This window comes from Glossina fuscipes, unplaced genomic scaffold, assembly GCF_014805625.2.
Source record: "Glossina fuscipes isolate IAEA_lab_2018 unplaced genomic scaffold, Yale_Gfus_2 111, whole genome shotgun sequence".
In the NCBI taxonomy this organism is placed as follows: Eukaryota; Metazoa; Arthropoda; class Insecta; order Diptera; family Glossinidae; genus Glossina; species Glossina fuscipes.
The window spans coordinates 2,359,416-2,380,899 of record NW_023998454.1 but is presented as its reverse complement, the minus strand read 5'-3'; the positions used below and the strand labels follow the sequence as shown (position 1 = coordinate 2,380,899).

General features: G+C 33.8%; 1 long non-coding RNA gene across 1 annotated transcript; it reads left to right on the top strand.

Annotated features, from left to right (window-relative positions):
- The first annotated feature begins 328 nt into the window (after positions 1–328).
- LOC119638996 lies at positions 329–20,848 on the top strand. The gene is made up of 3 exons (XR_005247518.1): positions 329–491; positions 705–1,205; positions 20,378–20,848. It is a non-coding gene; the product is annotated as an uncharacterized LOC119638996 (long non-coding RNA).
- The last annotated feature ends 636 nt before the right edge of the window (positions 20,849–21,484 follow it).

Sequence of the window (21,484 nt, the reverse complement as noted above, 5' to 3'; positions counted from 1 at the left end):
AGATAGAGAGAGAGATAAGAAAGAGAGAGCGCGTTACAGATTCATCATAACTAATAATAATGATAGTAATCTTGTAACATATCAACGCGTCTCTGTTACAACAAGAGATGGATGCGCGTTTAGCATCCTTTACTTTCATCGCTAACGTTTTAAAAGCAGAGAGGAAGTTTAATTCGAAGAAAGAGAGGAAGAGAAAATGCGATGCAGAGCAAAATTGATTCTGTGTAATTGGCATGCCTTAGTTAGTGAGCATGGTTATCTTAGTGTGTGTTTGCAGCTTTTGTCGCAAATTGTCGCTTGTAGTTTAACGGAAAGTTTTCCATACATAGAAATTGTATACTTTTTGGTTTTTGGCATCATGAACTCTTTATGCTCCATACGCAAGCTGTTAGTAGTTGCCTCAGAGCCCGCGGGTTGAAGAAAACGTTTTTGGAAAACGTTGCGTGGATTTTTTTTAAGTGTTTGATAAAGAAGAATTTTTTTTATTAAAAGTAAGCTTACTAAAACAAATTAAAGCAATTATAATAATGAAAATAAATAAATTATTAAATATTGTGATACAAATATGCAAAAAAATAAATTAACTGTGTCAGTGTGAACAAAAGTCAAAGAATATTTTGTTGTCGACAAAGAAATTCTTTCGTTTTACTTGTTTTTTTTTCTTTTTAAATTTTATTTAAAAAAAAAGTGTTTGATTTTTACAGGGCGTGTCCTGCTAGCGTTTTGGTTAAAAATAAGAAAAAAATAAAAGTTGAAGAAAAGTTTCAAGAAGCAAAACAAACATCAGTCGGCGTAATATTTCAAATGTCAATATTTAATAAGTAGATGTAAAGAAAATTGAAAAAGTGTTTAACCAAAAAACCAACAGCAGCAGCAACAACAACGACAACAATAATTATCAAGTAAAATTGAATGAAAAATAAAAAGAAATCAAGTTATTCAAGTTAATACGAAAAGAGAAATAGAATAAAAAAGAAAAATTTATTCTTAAACCTTTACTGCCTCGTTGTTATTCTTTTGCTAACAATTAAACAAACAAAAGATATAAGACGGTATAAATTTTAATAAAAAAGAAGAAAAAAAGGTAAAAATAAAAACCAAGAGAAAAACTAATGCTCTCAGAAAGAATTTTCCTAGTCCGTCTCTAACCTCAAAAAAGAAAAGAAAACACCGTATCGGAATGTTATAGAAAACTATAAATAAATGTATGTTAAGTAAATGCACTTAGTAAAGAAACAAAGGATTGAGATTTTCTCGTTCCTTATCACCCTTACTAACAAAGTCTGTTGATTTGTTATTTAGATTCAAAAAGTTTTATTTATATAGTTTTGCATTTTGTTCTTTTTTCTGTTCTTCACTCATCACACTCCAAAGCCCAGAATATACACATGATTTGCGTGGATGATATGACGCACGTCAGAAATCTCTACAAAATTGAGTAAGCACATGTGGGTGCATTTATGTACATGTGCGTATGCGTGCGTATGCGAATTTTTAAACGAATGTATGTGTGTGTGTGTGTGTATGTATGTATGTATGTATGTGTTAAAGAGCGAAATACGGTTAACTTACTAACAAAAGCAAAAATTGTTGCTTTCATTGCAGAAATAATAGCAAGAATATTGAGCACTGAACGTAAGATTAATCAGCGCCATCGACTTGATTATTGAAAAAAACAAGAAATATTAAACAATCTTGAAAAAAAGGGGGAAAAAAAAATTAGAAATGACGGCAATTTACTTAAGATTACAGCAGCACATTATCGGCAAACTGCTTGACTATTCAGTCCCTTTAACGGTTTGTTTTCATTTTCTACGTTTTATTGCTTATTTTTTTTATGACCCATAGCTAACAAAAGCCTCCATGATTTTTGTTTATTCCTCTAGCGGATTGATGCCCCTTTGTCGTTTACCTTTCATAGATAGTAGTTTTCTCAAGTCATTCATTTTTTCTGCTTTTTTCAAGTCTTCTTTTGTACGTGTTTATGTACAGCGTTTGATTCTAGTGTCTGTTTGTTCCCGGCAATCAGAATACAGTTCAACGTTTGTCATTTTTATTGTTTGTTCTTTGTCTAATGGGTGACACTGCTTCTTTCTCAGTATACTCGGTGCACGATACTCTATAGAACGCTTTATTCATTCATTTTCTACCGTTTACTGTTTGCTTCACCGTGTTTCCTTTCGTATACGTGTGCGTATATGTGCGTTCAATTGTTTTTTTTTTTTTTCTTTTTTTGTTGTTCTATTGACAATAACAACGAAATAAAGACTTACTGTAGTAACCGATACAAGGGTGAAATCTTGTTGCTTTAGCAAATACATTCATACATTTCCACTTCGTAATTTATTGTTTTTATAAAATGCAAAAAAAGTTTTCTCCTCTTCTCCTTCCGAAGAATAAGAGGCATTGAGAGAGCTTGGGTTATATTTACTCAACGAGTGGCTGTTTGATTTGAATGGCTGCTTTTATCTGTGATTGATTTAAGTAAATATTCAGATCGTTAGAGTTTTGTTTATTTAGTGCTTACGTACCCATGCTCTCGTACAAGAGAATTTTCTTTGTCTCTATGCAGAATGAATATTAAACAAATAACAAATGGCATATCTTATAAATTTAACAATAAAAAAATGTATTTTTACTGCGAGGTGTTCAAAAAACTGCATGCTTTCTTTTGCTTTTTTTTTGATTATTGTAACTCTGGTTTAATATTTATTGTATGTATTTATCTGACTGTTCTCCTTCTTTTTTATTAACATTTTTGTTTTGCGGATGCGAGCGCCTTTAATAAATATCGGAACATTTAAAACACTTTAAAACGATCATTGGAGAGTTGGATTAATTCGAGGATGAATTAAAAAAAAAAAATTAAGTTTTATCAAAAAAATAAATGCAAGACTTCTGCTTAAATTGTGGTAATGATTGGAGCAATACTGGTACACGTTAAATACACAGACGTATATATGTAGTTGGGTAGGCAGACGCCCTTAAAAGCCCAATGCCCGTGACCTCAATCCTCTAAGACTAAAGACGAACTGCCAAGTCATATTCTTTAAAACTTGTCAGACCGCATGACTGAGCTGAAATCTTCAAATTTTCTTTACAAAACTATTGCAATTTTTCACTTATAGAGCATTGATAAATATGTGGGCATATTCTAAACGTTCCTTTAAGTCTGATTCACTTTAGTTTAATAGGTAAAATTTGTCATTTCGAATGTTGGAAGCGAAGGTAGACAAAAAGATGGGCATGAAGGTGGAATAATCGATTTGAAAATTCAAATTACTTAAGAATATATGTATTACAAAGTCTCTGCAGAATGGTTCACTATATTACGAAAAGGATGAACAAAAAAGGAGAATAAAGCCTAATATTTAAACATGGACACGATTGTAAAAAATTAATAAGAAATAAACAAAGGAGAATAAAGGCTAATATGTCAACATGGCGGCGATTGTAAAAATTAATAAGAAATTTTTACAATAAAAAAATCTATCTATAATCTCATCCCAAAATTGGAAGACATTTCTCCCGACACGCGATTTTTCGAAATGGCATGCAACAAAACTCCAACAATTTTCATTCTTCTCAATTGAATGTCTTGCAATTTTTTTTAAAATGACCGTCTGAAAAGAAATGTGGGCGTTTGATATGGACTATAAGGCTAAGACTATAAAGAAGTTAGTGATCTCTGCTACGAAGAAGACATACATGATTTCTTATTAATTTTTACAATCGCCTCCATGTTCAAACATTCGCCTTTATTCGCTTTTTTCGGAGATTTTACGCTTAGCAGTGACTCTTTTTACCGCATCTCCCATAGAGAGAATCGCAGAATTCGCGCTGCAAAAGGATAGAGAAAAAGTTTGGGGAATGTACAGTTCTATAGTTGAACTCGTAGATAACATTAAAAACTTTACCTTACACTTTGAATATTTTCGTGGAAGCATCAGCACGTTTCGAATCCCTCCCATGTTCGTCGCGAAGAAGCTAAAACTACGTTTGTTTGGAACAACTTAAATGAACATAAATATATTCTAGACATATTTATTACACAAGTAAACCTAAAATTTCAAATTTCTCTTTACGGACATGTTGCAGTTCAAAGCAACTGTTTAGTCAAAAAAAGGTTTGAAAAATATACAGGGTAAGGTATGCTTCCACTCGTTACTGTGATAAAAAGTAGGTGTGCCTCTGCTGCCCTTTACTTGTTTGCCTTCAGAGCCTTTTCCTAATTATCTTAAGTAAACGTAAGCAATTAATCGGGTTCGCCTTCGTGCTAAATTTTCTCCCTGGGCCACTGCAAACGGCAATGATTGGTTTATAACTGCAGAAATGATCTCATTGTCATGTTTTCCTCCACGAGCTTTGCCTAATTTAATCAACTTGACATGCCGATTGTCATTTGGATTTCGTGTTATTCATTTTACTTGTAACGAAACAAATTCGAAAAAATAAAATAAAAAAAATAGAATGTGTATAAAATTAAAATAAAATATAAAAATAAAGTTGATAACTCCTTTTAATCCTGTTGAAATAACACCTGAATTGTTGCAGTCAGTCAACAAGAATTTTATTTTGCATTTGTTTTACTTTTTGCGGATGCGAGTGTGCGTGGGCTGCAATACATGTGTACTACAAATAAATGCTTAAAGTACATTGTCATGTACAGGTTTGCTTTGAGGTTTTAGTGATGGAAAATAACACAAAAATGAAATTAAAACTAAAAAAAAAAAAAACCCGGAGAAGAGTGAAAGTAAATATGAATAACAAAAACAAAAAAATAAATAAAAATAAATAAATAAAATGTTTCATATTTTTCAGCCAAAGTTCATAGGCCTTCCAAATTAATATATTTTAAGCTCATTCATGCTAAAATTTCTTTACTTTATGACATAATCTGACTGACGTAAATATTCACATTCATAATATATTAAAAAAAAGAGTTTTTTCATTTGATTCGATTTAGGGTAGAATGGATAAACCTGCGTAAGAAAATCCCAGGCAGTCGTAAAAATTTCAATAAGAGTTTAATATGCAGAAAATCAATCTGAGATAACTTCTAGCGAAAGTTTCCTTCTTGCCCGAAATGTGTTTGGAAGAAAATGTCATGAGTACTCGATCGATGGTTACATTGATTGATATTATATCGATGAATACTTTTTTCGTGACCCCGGTTTCTTTTCACGTTTTAATGAAGTAAAAGCTCTAACCAAAGGAAAATTTAACTCACACACAACTTTCTGTTTATACCAATCCCCGATTCATTTAAAAAATTTTTTGTAAAGAATTCACCAAATTTTGGACTAGTTGTACGAGTAATGTGTTGCGCGTACTTTCGAAGACCTTGTTGCTAGCTTATATACATATATAATGTCGTCGTTAGAATACAGGTATCTACATAAGCTTATTTGTATGACAGGTTGATTTTCCGCTGTCTCACCTGGCTGTTGTTAACATGTTTTATTTTGGGAGGACATTATTTCCATTCAAAATTTCGCAAAAACTGACCATTAATTCAGGAAAAATATTCTTAAAAATAAATTTCTTTAGCTTTGGAATATTTCAATACAACATACCAGCAACATCCATCCTCAACGCTTGAAAAAGTGGTTAAAACCGACATTAATTGAGATGGTGCCTGAAGCAACCTGTTGATGGGACACTTTAAACAGGGCATTCTGAACGAGTAAAACGCACAGACTTGAAAAAATGCATTTTTCAACTTGCGATTGTCGAGCTTAATAGCAGCTCAAAAAGCCCTTTTAAACTGAATGTTATTGTTTAGGAAAATTTAAAAGCAATCGTAGATTTCTGAAAACTTTTTTAAAGCGTAAAATCTTTTTATAGACAATTGAGCAAGTGAATGAACAACGAAAATCGAAATCGATTGTTTTCTACACTGCCTTTTATTCATTTTCCAATGCGCATTTCTGCACACGCCTTTTAATATATACATTATTTGGAAAATTTTATACGCTTCCTGTTTTTGGATATAATATTTGTCTTCTACTCCTGGAGTGGCGGCTTCCATTCGACGCGTAGTGTAGAGTTTAAATAGTGGAATTCTTCAAAGAAACCCAAAAACCCTGCTAAGTGATCGCGAATACTTGGCTACCTTGAAAAGAAAAGAACAAATACGACAGCAAAAATGTTGAAAATAAAAAAATGCAGAAAATGATGTGTTAAGGAAAAACCGAACTTGACCACGATACGAATGATCCCTCGTTGTGCCTTTTCCCTCCATGTTTGATTGAAGTTGCGATTTTTCCTCATGTCGTCCTGTTGATTTTCTACTACTTTTCTACATAGTTCGGTCTCCAAGGATCCCAGTTCGAAAAATGGAGAAAATTTTTCTTTTGGTTTGCAAAATAGTGTCTGATAAGCTTGTTCTGCTCTTCTTACCGTTCATCGCATGTTAGCCTATTTTCTGTGTACATAAAAATATGCCTTATATATATAATATGCCTAAAATACGCATTGCGTGCGCAAAATACGTATTGCACATTTTCATAGGCACATACAATTATATAAATTATAGTGTATATTAAAATTGTAAAGTAAGAATCATTTATGGAGGATTTTAAATTCTCGAATATGAGTCGTAAGCTTATTTTCGCACCGTTGCACTGCGAGGGATTGTAAATCTCAATTTTTTTTTAATCAATTTTTATTGGTATGTACAGGTCTCTAAAGTGGAAACCTTATTCGGTTTAGACCAGAGCACAGACAAAAAAGACTATCAGTAGTAGTAAGGCAATTTCTAAAAATGTGAACCCCCTGGTGTTTATTCGTACTAAGTTTTTAATAATAGATTATTGAAATGAAGAATTAGTCCCATTGAGTCCTTATTTGTCATATCCAAGCGTACATGATTTTAGATAAATTTACAGTTCGAAAATAGACCACAACCTCTCAGCTCAAACTAGATGATTTCCCAGAGTTATGATATCACTATCATTACCGGATGGACGGACAAAAAGATTATAATAATAATAGGTGTTTCTATAGCAAGTCCTCCCGAGTGTCGCACACATCCGCACGAATTTCATTTAATCTTTTACTACAAGTGGTGTAGGCTAAAAAAAAAGGAATAAATTTCGTAACATAACTGTCATGGAGAAAACGGAAAACAAAAACTCAATAGAAGATCACAAAAATAGTAACAGATCTTCAAGAAAACAGTCTAGCGTTAAGTTGTCTGAACGAAACAATCGATTCGACGTGTCTATCCTGCAATCTCCAAAGGTGATTAACTGGCAGGTCTTACAGCGTAGGTACGAGTTGTGCGAGATCATCCCGCAAGCGTATGTTTAGAAACAGGTACACAAACCTCGCATGCAGTCTAAAGTCAATACCTTAGGTTTGCAAAAGATATGAAAAAGTCTTAGGAGATAGCCACTATAGCTGGGACGAACCAAAAATAAATCCTGCATTATGATCACGAAGTCGTACAATGAATACGCATTCATAGAGATACTAGTTTTCTTTGAGCAAATTAATCCTTCAACAGTAAATCTCCTGAAAACGCATGAAGTAGACTGCATAGAGTTCGCGATCGCAAGGTATTTTCATGAATATGCACCCTAAAAGTGAACAGGAAGGACAGCCTGTGTTTCGAATTCGATGTAGATAACCCATTGGATAGCTTCAATGAAGTAACGCTTTGAAATAATCAATAAAACTGACAGGAGCACCACTCTAAACCCAGGAGCACGGACACTAAAAAAAAAGGAAAAATCTCACTTCGTAATCACTATTAGATGAGTTCTAAAAAGAAAACAATTTATACCACGTCATTTGTGTTATTGATATCGCATAATAAAGTTAATCTGCTCTTATACTGCGTACTCTTCTTTTCATTTTTAAAGTCTGCCAGAAGTAACTGTTTAAACAAAATATGTAAGGAATTTATAAAAATTTCCATTGATTCGCCTGTAAGGAGTTTCACGTCTAATGAAATTTATGAACAGTACGGTTAATGACAGATTAACATTGAGACACATAAGCATTTGTCTAACAACGTTGTCCGAAGTTAACAAACTCTAAATTTGAACCGCTACGAATTTGTATAAATTATTTTAGTTTCCTTTATAAGCTTCCCACTCCAATATATTTCAAGCCCTTTAATAATTAAAAAATATTTGTTATCTACTAAAAAAGATTTGTTATCAAGGCAAGGCATGTGTAAAAGTGAAGTTGATGTCACAAGTCTTAGAACTAGTCAAGCATGTCAATTATGTCGTAAGTTTTATTGCTTTTTATTTAGTTTCCTTTTTTTTTTTTTAACTTGATTTTTCCTTTTTTCTTTTTCCTTTGCTTTCTGCTTCAACTTATTTTTTGTTTTCATTTTGGTCATAAAACATCTCGTAAATTTTACGAATTTTGACAAATATACAAAAATTTCTTTTACAATTTGTGCTGATGTAATACTAATTTGTTTGTGCGTGCTTCTGTCTATGTATGTATTGCGTGCATGGGTATTTATTTTATCATCACAAAACTCAGTCATAACAATCTATAAGCAAAACAAACTTTCATGAATGCGTACTTTTATGTAGTAGTATATCGAGGAGCTTACTTACTTACAGCAGACCATTAGGATGCTGTCAGACTTATGGCAGCTACACATGTCTTTTATAATGTGTACAAGTTTGGATATGCATAAATATGTACACAAATTCACAAAAGACATATATTTTTATATGTCAAGACATCCAAATTTTCTGTATAATATATTATTAGTGTGGGTTTTGGTTCTTTTTATTGCTTCTTATATATTTTTGTCTGGTTGACAGAAATGAGAAACAGAATATTTTTGCAGAGAATTGTTTATATAGTTTTGTAGTACACGCAAATACATATATATATATATTTATATTATATTTATATGCACTATGTATATAATGTATATATATATATATATATGACATTTACACAAATATACATTCGGTTTCCTTTTCCGGTTTTATGTTCGTGTACAGCTTATAATTATATCTTTTTTTGGCAGTAGTTATATGCACGTGTTTAAGCGAACATTACATATAATAGTGATTGTGTCTGAATAATTCGATTGTTTCAATTTTTTTCGGGCGTTTAATCCGTTTAATCGCTTTAAAAAGTCATATATTTTAACGAAAGTAAAATGTATATTAAAATATTTATTGCAAAAATAAAATTCGGATTAACTCCAATGGAACTTAAAAAACAATCATCTATGCACGCCTCTAAGCGTGTTTCTATTAAATACCTCCAAGTTTCAATTTGCTTGCCTAGTAGTAGTATGTGCTCATTATTAGTGAGGAGAGTATACAACAAAACTGAAAGCTGCGATTGCGAAGATGAAACATTTCAGAGACGTTTGTTATTGTCTAACGTAGACTTGAGCTAATTAGAAAACAATCGATGGGTTTTTGTTAATGATGGGCGCATCTATGTGTTCAACGCACCTATGTATAAAAAACGAATTCCGATAAATATTCCTGACTGTCACCAGCTTAGTTTGCGCACATTATTCAATGATTAGCAGCAGAAGGTATGGAAACTGAAAACAATTTCGTATGCTTCTTTCCTACCTCCTTTTGAATTCATGTTTTTCGTAAATTTTTTCCACACCTCCTTTTGAATTGTAAACATACCATGTGGTTCAAAAGGAGGTGTGGAAGAAATATACGAAAAACATATGAATTCAAAAGGAGGTAGGAGAGAAACATACGAAATTGTTTACAATTCGTTTTGACAATTTTTAGTAACATGTGTGCTTCGCCCATTTGCACGAAATACTACAATGACATGTACGCCGGTTTGTCGATTTATTTTATATATGTGACGTCGTATACATGTTCGAAAATGACTCGAATATGCCCTTGGTTTGTTGACGATTTTCCTTTCTATATCTGTGTATAGAAAAGTCATCTAAAAGTAGATGCAGCACGTATTACTTTAATTCTAGTCAAAAGAAGAGTTCCAACAATAGCTGTAGGGCTTCGCGACAGGAGAAAATCTGAATTACACATTTACTTGATTCTGAAGAGTACATTGAGTACATGAATTAACTGCAGAGCTTTTCTTTTATTTTGCAAAATACTTCGAAAAGAAGTATGTCACGCAAATTTTTTCGTTGCAGAGATGCTAATACGACGCTTACATTAAACGCGGTTGCCATGATTTCGGGTATTTTTGATTTCAATTAAAATCACATAATTCGATTCGCTCACCCAATTTCAATGAAACTACATTAGTGATGTATTATCGCTTATTTGCTTGATCATAAAAAAAATAAAAGTTTTCCCATCGCTAAGCTTGGGAAAGAAGGCAAAAAGACATTGCACATCGAACGTAAATCGTCGAGTTGTCATCGTAAAAGCCGTGTTGTTCGTTGTTTCTTAAATGGGCAATTGATTTTTCTCATTTTTGAGCTTTTCCTCTGAGTGCATTATTTGAATACGATTAAGAATTATTATTGTTGACTCATTGGTGTCTTGCGTATTTTTAAGTTTTTACGCGTTGTGAGTGAATATTTTCGAGATCGACTGCATAATCGTACTGTTTGTAAACAATTAAAAAAGGATCTGGTTTCAACTTTGCTCAAGAAAAGAAAGAATGGACAAGCAGACAAACATAACTATATCAAGCCAGGGTTGTGCGCTCAACGGAACAGCTAAGTTGCTGGATATAAAAAGGGCGCATCTATGACGGTGTGTTATACTTTAAAATTTTTCTATTTTGATTTAAAATATGAAGAAAAACGCAAAAAACCATATTTTGCTTAATAAACGCGTAACAAGAGAAAAGCTTAGAAAACTACACAAAGACGGTATAAAAATAAATTATATACAATAAGTGTTTATTCAATGGACTAAAAGGCAGAAAATAAATTTTTCTTTTTAAATAAGACTGTGCATGGAAGCTTTTATTTACAGACAAATAAAACCGAGTTCGTTTTTATTAGAAGAAGAAAATTTATCTAATTCATTTCATATTTCTTAGCCGGTTACAACTCGCATTCTTTTCATTTGCGCCTATGCCGAGGGAAAGGTTAAGAGAAGGGTATTGCGCTACTTCCTGGCGTTCGCCATATTTGTGGTACAATGGCGATAGTTAGTTTCCTTTAATACTCATGTCAAGGGAATTGAGAAGATAATCTGTGTTTTCTCGTTTTGGTCTCTTTTCTCTAAATTCCTATGGCTATTTCTCGGTCTTCGGCCTCTGCCCACAATATATTTTTTCCTAAGACGTTGAGATAGGGCTCACTCTGCCCAATGAGAATACTTTGCTCTTGCGTACAGTATAGACCGGTTTCCTTCTAATTAACTATCCCGTGCCGAGCTCGGGCCGTTTCGTATCTAAAAAGTCTGAACGGAGGCTTTTTTAAACAAAAGCTTATGATGCCGTGTTTTCGTTAATTTTTATCCTTTGCTAAACTTTATAATAATCATAAAAAGATAATGTACGACGTTTTATTGCAGTTTTTTCAAAAGTCGCATAATTTGCAACATGTGGAGGGATTGAGTATTTACATAAAAAATGCTGAACTGAGTAAAACATTCATATCCTCATAATGTTGGTAGGTGGTGACGGATGTTCCTTCGCGCACTGCCGTACGTTATATCAACAAATAATCAATAACAAAGTTTCGGATATGGCCGTGGAAAATCGTTGGAAACCATAGACATCTTATATGTACTGTTATATAAGATATTAATCATTGTTTTGGGTACGAGTATTCTACTGACTCGTGTTGTGTATTTAATAAGTTTGGAGCAAAAGTGCCTTCAAATGCACTGCACTTTAGACGTTTTATAACGGAAGGGACTTTGCTTATCAGTTCATAACTCTGGATAAGCTTTGGATTTATCACTTTACCAACAACCAACGCAATCAACTGCACAGGATTCTGCACCAGCCAATGGATTTAAAGTTTTCCCGAAAGGTTAGCGCATGAGTTGCTTGAAACGGAAAAGGAAATTGGTCACCCGCAAATTCAGAAACATTAATAGAATGAAAGTATTGTACAGTTTTCAACCGACTGAGTAAATAAAATCGTAAGAAATGACAATTTGCACACAAAAATCATCTTTTCTCCCCAAATGTCTTATTATTTGCACAAATTTAACGCATTAAAATATCCTACCTATAACCTGAAAAGATTCGAACGTAGCAAGTATGTTATAGATATATTTTCAATGACCTTCAGATGAAAAGTAACGAAGTAAAATAATTGGGACACATTTGCAAAAAGTGTTTCGAACTCAAAAAAACCAAACCAAATAAAAGTTGGTTCAATGAATCCCTCGCGTTGTCTAGGGTAGAGGCTGGAAATATATTGGTTGACCTGGCATGCAAGGCTCTGAATTGTTTATTCCATCAAACCTTCGTTTGAGTATATCAAATTATACCTAACGTGTATTCACTTAAAGTCTCTCACTCAATTCTTACAACAAAGAACAGTGCCTTGTTTCGATTAAGAAAATACGTCTTTGTTTATATTAATGGGTTTCGAGTGTATTCATAGCAGCGCTTCTTTAATATTTAACTGTTTCTGTTTTTGTTTAACGCAAAAAAAAAAAAAGAATCACGAACACAACTTAAATGCATTCTTAGTGCTTTAATTCATTTTTGAGAGGTTTAGTTTTCACAATAAATTTTTTTTTTTTAATATTTTCCTTAAATGTTTCCAATTAACGGAAGGTGTTAGAGAGAGAAAGACAAGTAAAAATATAACAAGGAATTGTAGTGAAATGATTTTTGTTCCGGTAAAAGTGGAAAAAAAAGCAACGAAACTAAATAAAACTCTTGTCCCATACTATACATACTAGTATTGCTGCCAACGAACTCCCAAGCTGTCAACATTTTATTCTAAAGCAGACTGCAGTCACTTTGCATGCTGCCGTAATTTTTATCATTTGTTAGCGAATGGATGGATAGATGTGTGGATATTGTTTTGTGCTTGCTTGCTGCAGCGTGTATTGAAGAAGAGAGATAAAAGGGAGACGGCGTCAGCGATTTTGATGGCGCCCAAAGTCTGCAACGAACAAAATGAGAAAAAATAATAATAAAATGAAAAAAAAAAAATGAATACAGAAACAATACACATTCATTCGCTTTGGCCCAGTGAAACTACAATGAAGTCCATCATTTCCCAGAATAGAGAAGCTTGAACACAGTAAAGCACATGGTCATACAAAGTACAAATATAATCAAACCCAGAGAGAACGGGCGATAAAAATGCTCATGTATATAAACAACAGTATACTTCTATAGCGTGTGCGCGCACATACAGACTTACTTGAAATATATACGTAAGTCGCCAAGAGTTCGCTGGCAGGATATTCATAATGCAGGCGCTGTTGCTGTTTAATTTTTTTCATTTTCTTGCTTCTCCTCCTCTTCTTTCTGCGTCTCCATCAATTTCTCTTTTGGTAAATTTTGTAGCCACCACTAGTTAGATGATATTCTAACTTTGTAAAGTTACCTAAGTCAATTTATGGGAAGCTACCTTGTCATAGGGTCAATATTTACGAAACAATAGAAAAGCACAAGAGCGCAGTACGACGCAGTTTGAATCGATTTTTTTAAATACCCACCACTAGTCTATGTTGAAGTGAGGAAAGTATTCAATAAATTGCGGTTTTTATAGTATATGGAGCTATCACCCCTATCGTATATTGAGAAATAATATAAAGGTAGTGTAAATAACTGAGCAGATATTTATAATATATAGGATGTACGAACATACGATATTGGAAATTAAAAAGCACTTGCAAAGCCTTCATACATATATAAGTCGACAGCCTACTTCTCCACTTGTTCTTGTTGTTCAACTGTGAGCAGATATAGCATCCAACGCACCCTCAGTTTTTACTTGGCTTTCGTATCTCTTTTGATATCTCTCGAACTGTAACTACGTAGGTTGGTGAACTTGCGCATTGTTTTACGTCCGGCGTCGCATTTTTTGACTGTTTTGAACGTTCCTCGTTACGTGAGCTGAGGCGATCACGTTTCGATTCGGCTCTTCAGAATATCGCCTTATTTGACATTATAGAGCTTCCGCATATGTTGTGTAAATCAGATTTAATTTGTGTAAATATCTTACTTTTCAAAAACAAATACTTTTTTTTTGTGCATATTGAGTCAGAGTGGACTTAGCCAATGAGAAATGTGGCCCGTATGTCCTAACAATAGAATATAGCGATTATTTGTAATACAATAGAAATACTTATTGACATCCCGATACTCGATTTTTTCCAATTTCACAAAGCCACTCGTGTCGATTCAACGCGACAACTGCACTTATGAACGAAACCAAAAAGACAATATTTAACTTTTGTGGCCAAAAGCTTCCGCGGGAATGTTGAGGTCGCACGCTTTTAAGACTACCTGAGCGTACACATGAAAGTAGAATAATAGTCGATTATTGAGCAGAAGATTCTTAAAATTAAACTTGAAAGTTAAATAATAAAATAGTAACTTAAACTTTTGCAAGCTTATAAATTCAAAGAGAGAATGACTTAAAGACAAAGATTTAGATATGAATCTTTGTATAAGAAAAGAAATAAGAAAGAAACAAATACAAGTATATCTACTACAGACATATACTCGCAGCTATTGTGGTTCGAAAGTCACAACGCATAAAAACATTATAAATACTTATAATGGTAATCGTATATGGGACGCACCATTAGATGCAAACGTGGGAAGTGCAGTGTATAAGGCTAATTTACGGGTCGCATGAAGCTGATAAAAAATTAATTTGAAAAACGATTTGCCGCGACAAAGGTCTTAAACATCGAGATTACAGCAGATACAGAGATTAAGTTGTGAATAACGTGTCGAGTTTTGCCAAAGATCCTATACAGGTTGAAGAGATAGTCGACATTATATAGAACGGTTAACGGAACGGAGTTGTGTTGTAAGTGAACGTGTGACATTGATAACCGTTAACAAAATTGTGCAAGCATTCTTTTAATGTTGTATGGTTTCCTTTTATTGCAGCCACCATTGCATAACAATGTGGCAACAACAATTGACAACATTTGTCTTACGCCTTTAAATGCGTTTGTTATAGATTTATGTTTCTCGGCCATTTTCGACAAACAACCGTATGTTGAAACGAATTTACTTAAAAGTGTATATCTTATTCCGCTCCAAAATTTGTTTCCTTCCTTTTTCCTTGATCATGTTAAGATAATTTTCGTTTGATTTGGCTAATTACTACGTACCTACAACCATTTTATATATTTAGAGCTACTAAAAGTATCGACAGAAACCATTTCGAAGCTTGTAGTTGGAATGAACTAATTGCTCCTTGATGTGCGTTCTTCGCCTAGCTAGGAAACATTCCTGGTACGAACTTCCTGACCATTTTGCTGACAATTTCTCTAATGTATTTTCAGTTAAGTTTGATTATGGTTGTTCTAACGCGCGTGCAATGGTGGCATTGGGAATTGCTCAATTAGTCGATAACTGCACGAGACATCAGTTATTCTTTTTAGACTTTTAAATAGAGTTATGCAGAATGCAGCATACTCTTTATGCTTTTTTAATGGTAGTAGTTCTAGTCACCACTAAGTTGGTTAGATTTAACAACACCTTAAGTGTTCAAATTTGTTATTAATTTTTTTCTTTTGTATATCGTTCTATGAATAAAGTTGACCAGCCTTTGTTACAGGTACACTTTTTTTTCTAAACTTTTTCGGAACGTTTACTCAATAAATGATTTGTGAATCGTATTTCCATAGTTCTAGTCTTCTTACTCTCCTGACCTAATTCATTGCCTAAAATTCAGTCAATATTGTACAGTTTTTGCTAACGCCTCTTATTTATGTTTTGTATTTTTTATATAAGTGGAATTATTACAGGCTATTTTTTCAAGTCTCGTAACCTTAATTTTTATTGTCTCTTTCCTTACTTACTTGTTACCATAGCCAATCCCTCAGAGGATGTCCCCTATTCGTGTAACAGGGTGACGATCGGAAAGAAGAGCAGAAGAGAGAAACAAAGTACGAAGGTGATGGACGCAGTCTAGTGGGTGACATCGACAAGGATTATGCCTTCACTGATTGGGCTACGACCACAGAAAACTATACCGTACTTGAGATTTGAACCCGCGAACATTGACTTAGTAGACGGGGTGGTTACCTACTCGGCTATTAAGGCGGTTTTACAACGATAATAGCTAGAGTGTTATAGATTGCCTTTGTTAGAATTGAGTTTTTTGCTGTGGACACAGGGTCTTTCGTAATAGTAGATGTTCAGGTTTATACCCCTTGCTATGTATTCCTTGTTCTGTTTTTATATGTCACGGCACCTTTGTCCAAAAGTACGGGGAAAATATTCAATATATCAATAAGTAGTGTTTCTACTCGTATAAAATTTTTACAATTGCATAGAATGAATCTGCCGATGGACAGAATTTGTGGCAAGGGTTTAACGTGGGTTCCTGCCTGAAAGGCTTAACCCCACGGCGGCCCAAGCCACTTTTAAGCGTACTACGCCCCCTGGCGAGTTAGACAATCCCCACAGAGTAGGGGCCTAAACAGCACCAGAGTCCAGAACGGTTTATTGTGTATGGAACAATAAACCCCACTCTGGTCAATGGCGAGGCCTAGCTGCACTCAATTGTTCCATTTTAGCTAGGAACTCGCCAACCACAACCACCACGAGTACTCCCCGAAGGGCCGCACCCAAGCAGTCAGGACTCACAAATTGATCAACGATATGCGTTCAAAAAGGGTAAAAAAAAAATTTGCGCTCGCTTCCGCCATAAGGCTTCCACGGCGCCGTTGATCAATTACCACCATTACCCGCAGGCATCCGTGACATGTGTTCGAAAGTAAAAATAGGTAAAAGGGGAAAAACCTTTCGTCATATCCCTTTTTTCATTTTTGCATGTATTAAATTAATTTGCCAGATATGTTCTATTAATCGGCCAAAGGGAAGGCCGTCCGTCAATTCCTTTTTGCATTAATAGTATAATTAATTTATTCATTACGACTTAAGGACAAAGTCCATCATACACCCGCAGGCATACGTGGCTTTGTGAGGCGAGCCTCCTGACCCCCGTGGCTCCCAGTTTATTTTACAAAGCCTTAGGCATACTTTGGGCGGATGTTAAAAACAACCGCACTTGCTTCGGATTCTCCATACTCTCCTGATTACCAACACCAGTGAACTACTTTCCTTCAAGATATATAGGTCTCGGGTATTGCACTGACATGGCAGAGTAATCTACCATGCACTCGCTAGGTTACTACCTTCGACGTACTTAAACCCATTAAACCCATGGTAGTAGCCAGCTATAGAGTGAAGAGCTCATCTTCCAGCCAACCCCTCCACCATCTCTCCGAAACTCGTCGCCGAGTTAGCAGCCCAAAACCTTAAACTCTTCTTAGCCGGCCGAAGCCGTTGCCCGGGGATCACCACTGGGAGGTGAGAGTTTCGGCACATCTATGCTACCCATCAAAGCATAGTTCATCTCCCCTCTGCCGATGGACAGTAATATGTTGTGTTCAGTACAATTTGTTACGTATAAAAGAATTGGGAGGAATATGCCAGAGAAAACGACCAATTCTTAGTGGAGCGACGCAATATAAGAGCAAGTATAACGAAAAAAATGAACTTGGAAACGTGCTTTCTCGCAATTTTTAATCGTAGCTTCCTACTCCGTTCTTATACCACAACAGCTTAAGTCGGGAATGGCAGTGGTCACGTTGTAGTTTGGATATGCTTTGGGGCCAATGGAGACGGAAAATTGGTGTTTATGGGTGGCATCCTAAACAAGGAGGGTTTTTTTAAGGATATTGAAGTAAAATTTGAAAGAATGTGCGGGCAAGTAAACGACCTAAGGCATAAGTCCCACTTAATTCAAGAATGGCTCTTTTATAATTGCCCCGAAGTGCATCATCCTCTTTCCCAATCACCAGGCTTAAACCGCATCAAAAATATTCGGAATGAATCAGACTGCCGTGTGCGAAAACACCTAATCTCTTCTGTCCAAGATCTGGAAAATACAAGAAGAATGGAGTATGAATCTTTTTTCCTACACAAGAAAAATTATACAAAATATGTCAAAACGACGAATATGTCAAATGGCAAAAGAATAGCTTAAAAATAATAATATGCTGTCTTTTTTCTTCGTATCCTTCCTTATATGAGAAAAACACAATATTAATGACAGTATATTTTTTGAGTTCTTAAAGTTATTTATTTACTCATCTATTGGAATAATGTTTTGTTTGTTTTTGTTTTTTTTTAAATTTTAATATACATTCCCTAGTAGTTCAAAATAGTAATATAAATTTTTATTTGGACTAGGTTTGACAAGCGTTTATCTTTTGTCGAGCGAAATAACGCAATATTAATGAGACTCACGGTATATAGCATTCTACTTTGTTTTAATACGTATGTTGTAATGTATTGTCTTCTTACAATATTTTTTTTTGCAATACTCAAAACCGCTTTAATTATGGTTTAGTTGCAACGATTGTGTGGTTTAAAGATTAGTTTTGCATTTTAATTTTTTTCAGTTGGAACAAAAAGTAAAGTTATAGTTAATTTTAATTAAGATTAATTTATTTGAATCGTATCGAACGTTCCTTAGAGGCTATACTTTTATCTGTAAAACTGGTCGTAAGTCTATTAAAATTTGTAGCGTTTTATTTTGAAGTAGAAAATAGTGCAAACTGACCTTCTTAAGTGAGTTTCTTATGTTTTTCATAGCTTTATTTAAGTAAAGGAAGACTTTCTTACGTTATTCTTCATTGCTTCCTTTTGTCTTGCTTTTTTTGTTTTGTTGGTTCAATGGGAAATAATACCGAATACTTTTATCTCGCAGCGCTATTTCGTTACAATTGTAAATTGAACAAATACATTATCTGTTCGGAGTAAGCATCAAGATTACGGAGAAAGAAGTGGAGAACAAGAAAGGAGTGTTTGCTACCGACCGTTTTGCGGTTTAAGAATATTTTTGTTGAATGCCGCCACGGCCTTGTATGTGTAGCCCCAAATGGCATACGTTATGTCTCTGCACGTACAACATTCACTGTAGTTGCTTGTACGGTATTAAAAGGTGTTCATTTTTAAAATCCACCTGTTTTTACTTTAATTTTAAATAATAAAATTAAATCAAAGGAAATTAACAAAAATATTTTTTTTTAAAGTTTCTCAATTTTACACATCTAAGAGAATTTTTGGTCCTTAATACAACTCTTCATTGTTCGGCAATAAAAGCCTTTAAAAACCGTACAGATTGCTTACATTAACTTTATACAGTGACAATAGATGGATTTTGAGTTTGCTGCATACAAACACTTCATGTAAATATTTATCAGGCGTTAGAAGCATAGGCTTTGGCAATTTGCCAAAATTGGTGTCAACTAAAAGGGGGTGGGACTAGGAGGAAAAAAATTAAATTCAGCAGTTTTTTTCTTGGCAAAATTCCTATAAAATTTATTTTTATTTATATAAGATAAGAACGTATGTCTACATTATGTCAAGGAAGTAATGGGAGTCGTCAAAAATTAATAGCGCATTTGTTTATTAATCATAAAGATTTATTTGATCTTCTTCAAGGTGAATTCATTTTGCATGAATTTAAATATGGGAAGATCGCACCCGAAAAGGTGCCTTCTTTAATAATTACTGTACTTGGTCGGCGACAATGGAAAGAAAATTAAATTCCAACTCATGTCATCGTCTCTCCGACAAATTAATATTATCGTAACCGTTATGGAGTTCGCAGAATTCTATATGAAAAAAAATTCAATTGAAATAAATAAAAGGAAATGTAAAAACAACGTGAAAGCAACTCACGAGTACCTGACATGAAGAACTATTAAGTGAATATTTTCGGAGTTGTCTCTGGGTGTTCGCAGTCAACTGCGATTGGCAGGATTTTAGACTAAATAATTCCTGGGATTTCTTTGACAGCAAATCTGCATTCTCCTATTTATAAATGTTGTGTGCACGATGCAATTGAATTGGCATTTTTGGGTGATTAAAAAAAACCTTAGAAAAAAATTGTAAATAAAATAAAATCTCATTACTGTCTTTCTCTCTTTCAAACTCAGATGCATACACACAAACATACATAGAAGAACATAAAATATTAATTTGAGGTTTTTCCCTTTTTTATACGTATATATATTGCTTTGCTTTCGTTTTTAGTTTTATTTACAAAAAGTTCATAAAATGAGAGTGGGAACGTATCTTTTATTTTTCTATTTTCCTTTTTTAATTATTTGGTCTTGTTTGGTTTTTGTTTCGTAACTATTTGCTTTAAATTAACTAAAGTACTTAATTATCTTTGCATATTTTAAGGCAGACTAATTAATTCTTTTTCTTTATATTTTCTGCTTCTCTACTTCTCTTATATTTTCAGATTAAATAATTTTGGTTACAACGATGAGCCCCCCAAAAGAACGCCAAGTGTAAGCAATATTCATAATACAACATACACAGGCGTTACTACGTCGTTATGATTTATAAAATCATAAGCTGCGTAAGCTGAACAGCAGCTGCAGCATCCTCAGAAGTGGTAAAAATATTTCAGATTGTTCTAAGGTGCTAAACGTAAAGACTGCATTTAAAGCAAACAATTGTAAAAAAAATTAATAAAAAAATATTTAAAAAAAAAAAAACTCGGATTGCGGTGGAAATAACCGCGCGTTCTCTACAACTGGAATTTCCATTGCAAACGGCATTTAAACTTTTAGTTAGTTACGAAAAGTTTTAGTGAGTGCTTAACGCTCGACCATCTACAAATACACATACGTACACGCATCTCAAGAAATCCATAACCACTAAATAGGCTTACTAGAGGAAAAAAAATAAAAAACTATAAAATAAAAAACTAAAAGACTTTTGCAAAAAGGAATTTCAAACTATAATAAAAACACATTTTAGCTTAGCTTAGCTTAGCTTAACGGCAGCTGTTAGTATTTTATTGCACCACTAGGTGACAATCGGTGGTGAGGAAAAAAATGCAAATTAAGGAATTGTTAAAGACTTAAAGAACACCTACAGCATTAGCAAGACGAAATTTGTTCTTCACGAAAATTTCTATAAAATAATGGCAAAGCAACTTAATTAATGTGTTTTGGGTACGTACCAGCAAACTGAAAAAATTAACACGGAAAAAGAAGAAATAAAGACCTAAAACCAGTATCATTCTATTTAAATGAACATTAAACAAAGTAGAAAAAACCAGCGCCACCTGCACCGCCAGATACATTGTAATCATCAACAACGACACCCTCAACATCAGCAGACGTAGAGCTGTCATTTGAAGCGAAACTTAACTGTCAACCGTTGCATAAATTCTCATCTGTCAGTTGAACAACACAAAAGGAATTTCAAAAGCAATGGATTTGTAAAACCTGTTGTTGTTGTTGTTGTATATTTTCTCATCAAAGCCTGTTATTATACAAGAACATTCACATAAACATATATACATAAACACCATACCAAGAATCAACAGACCAAAAAA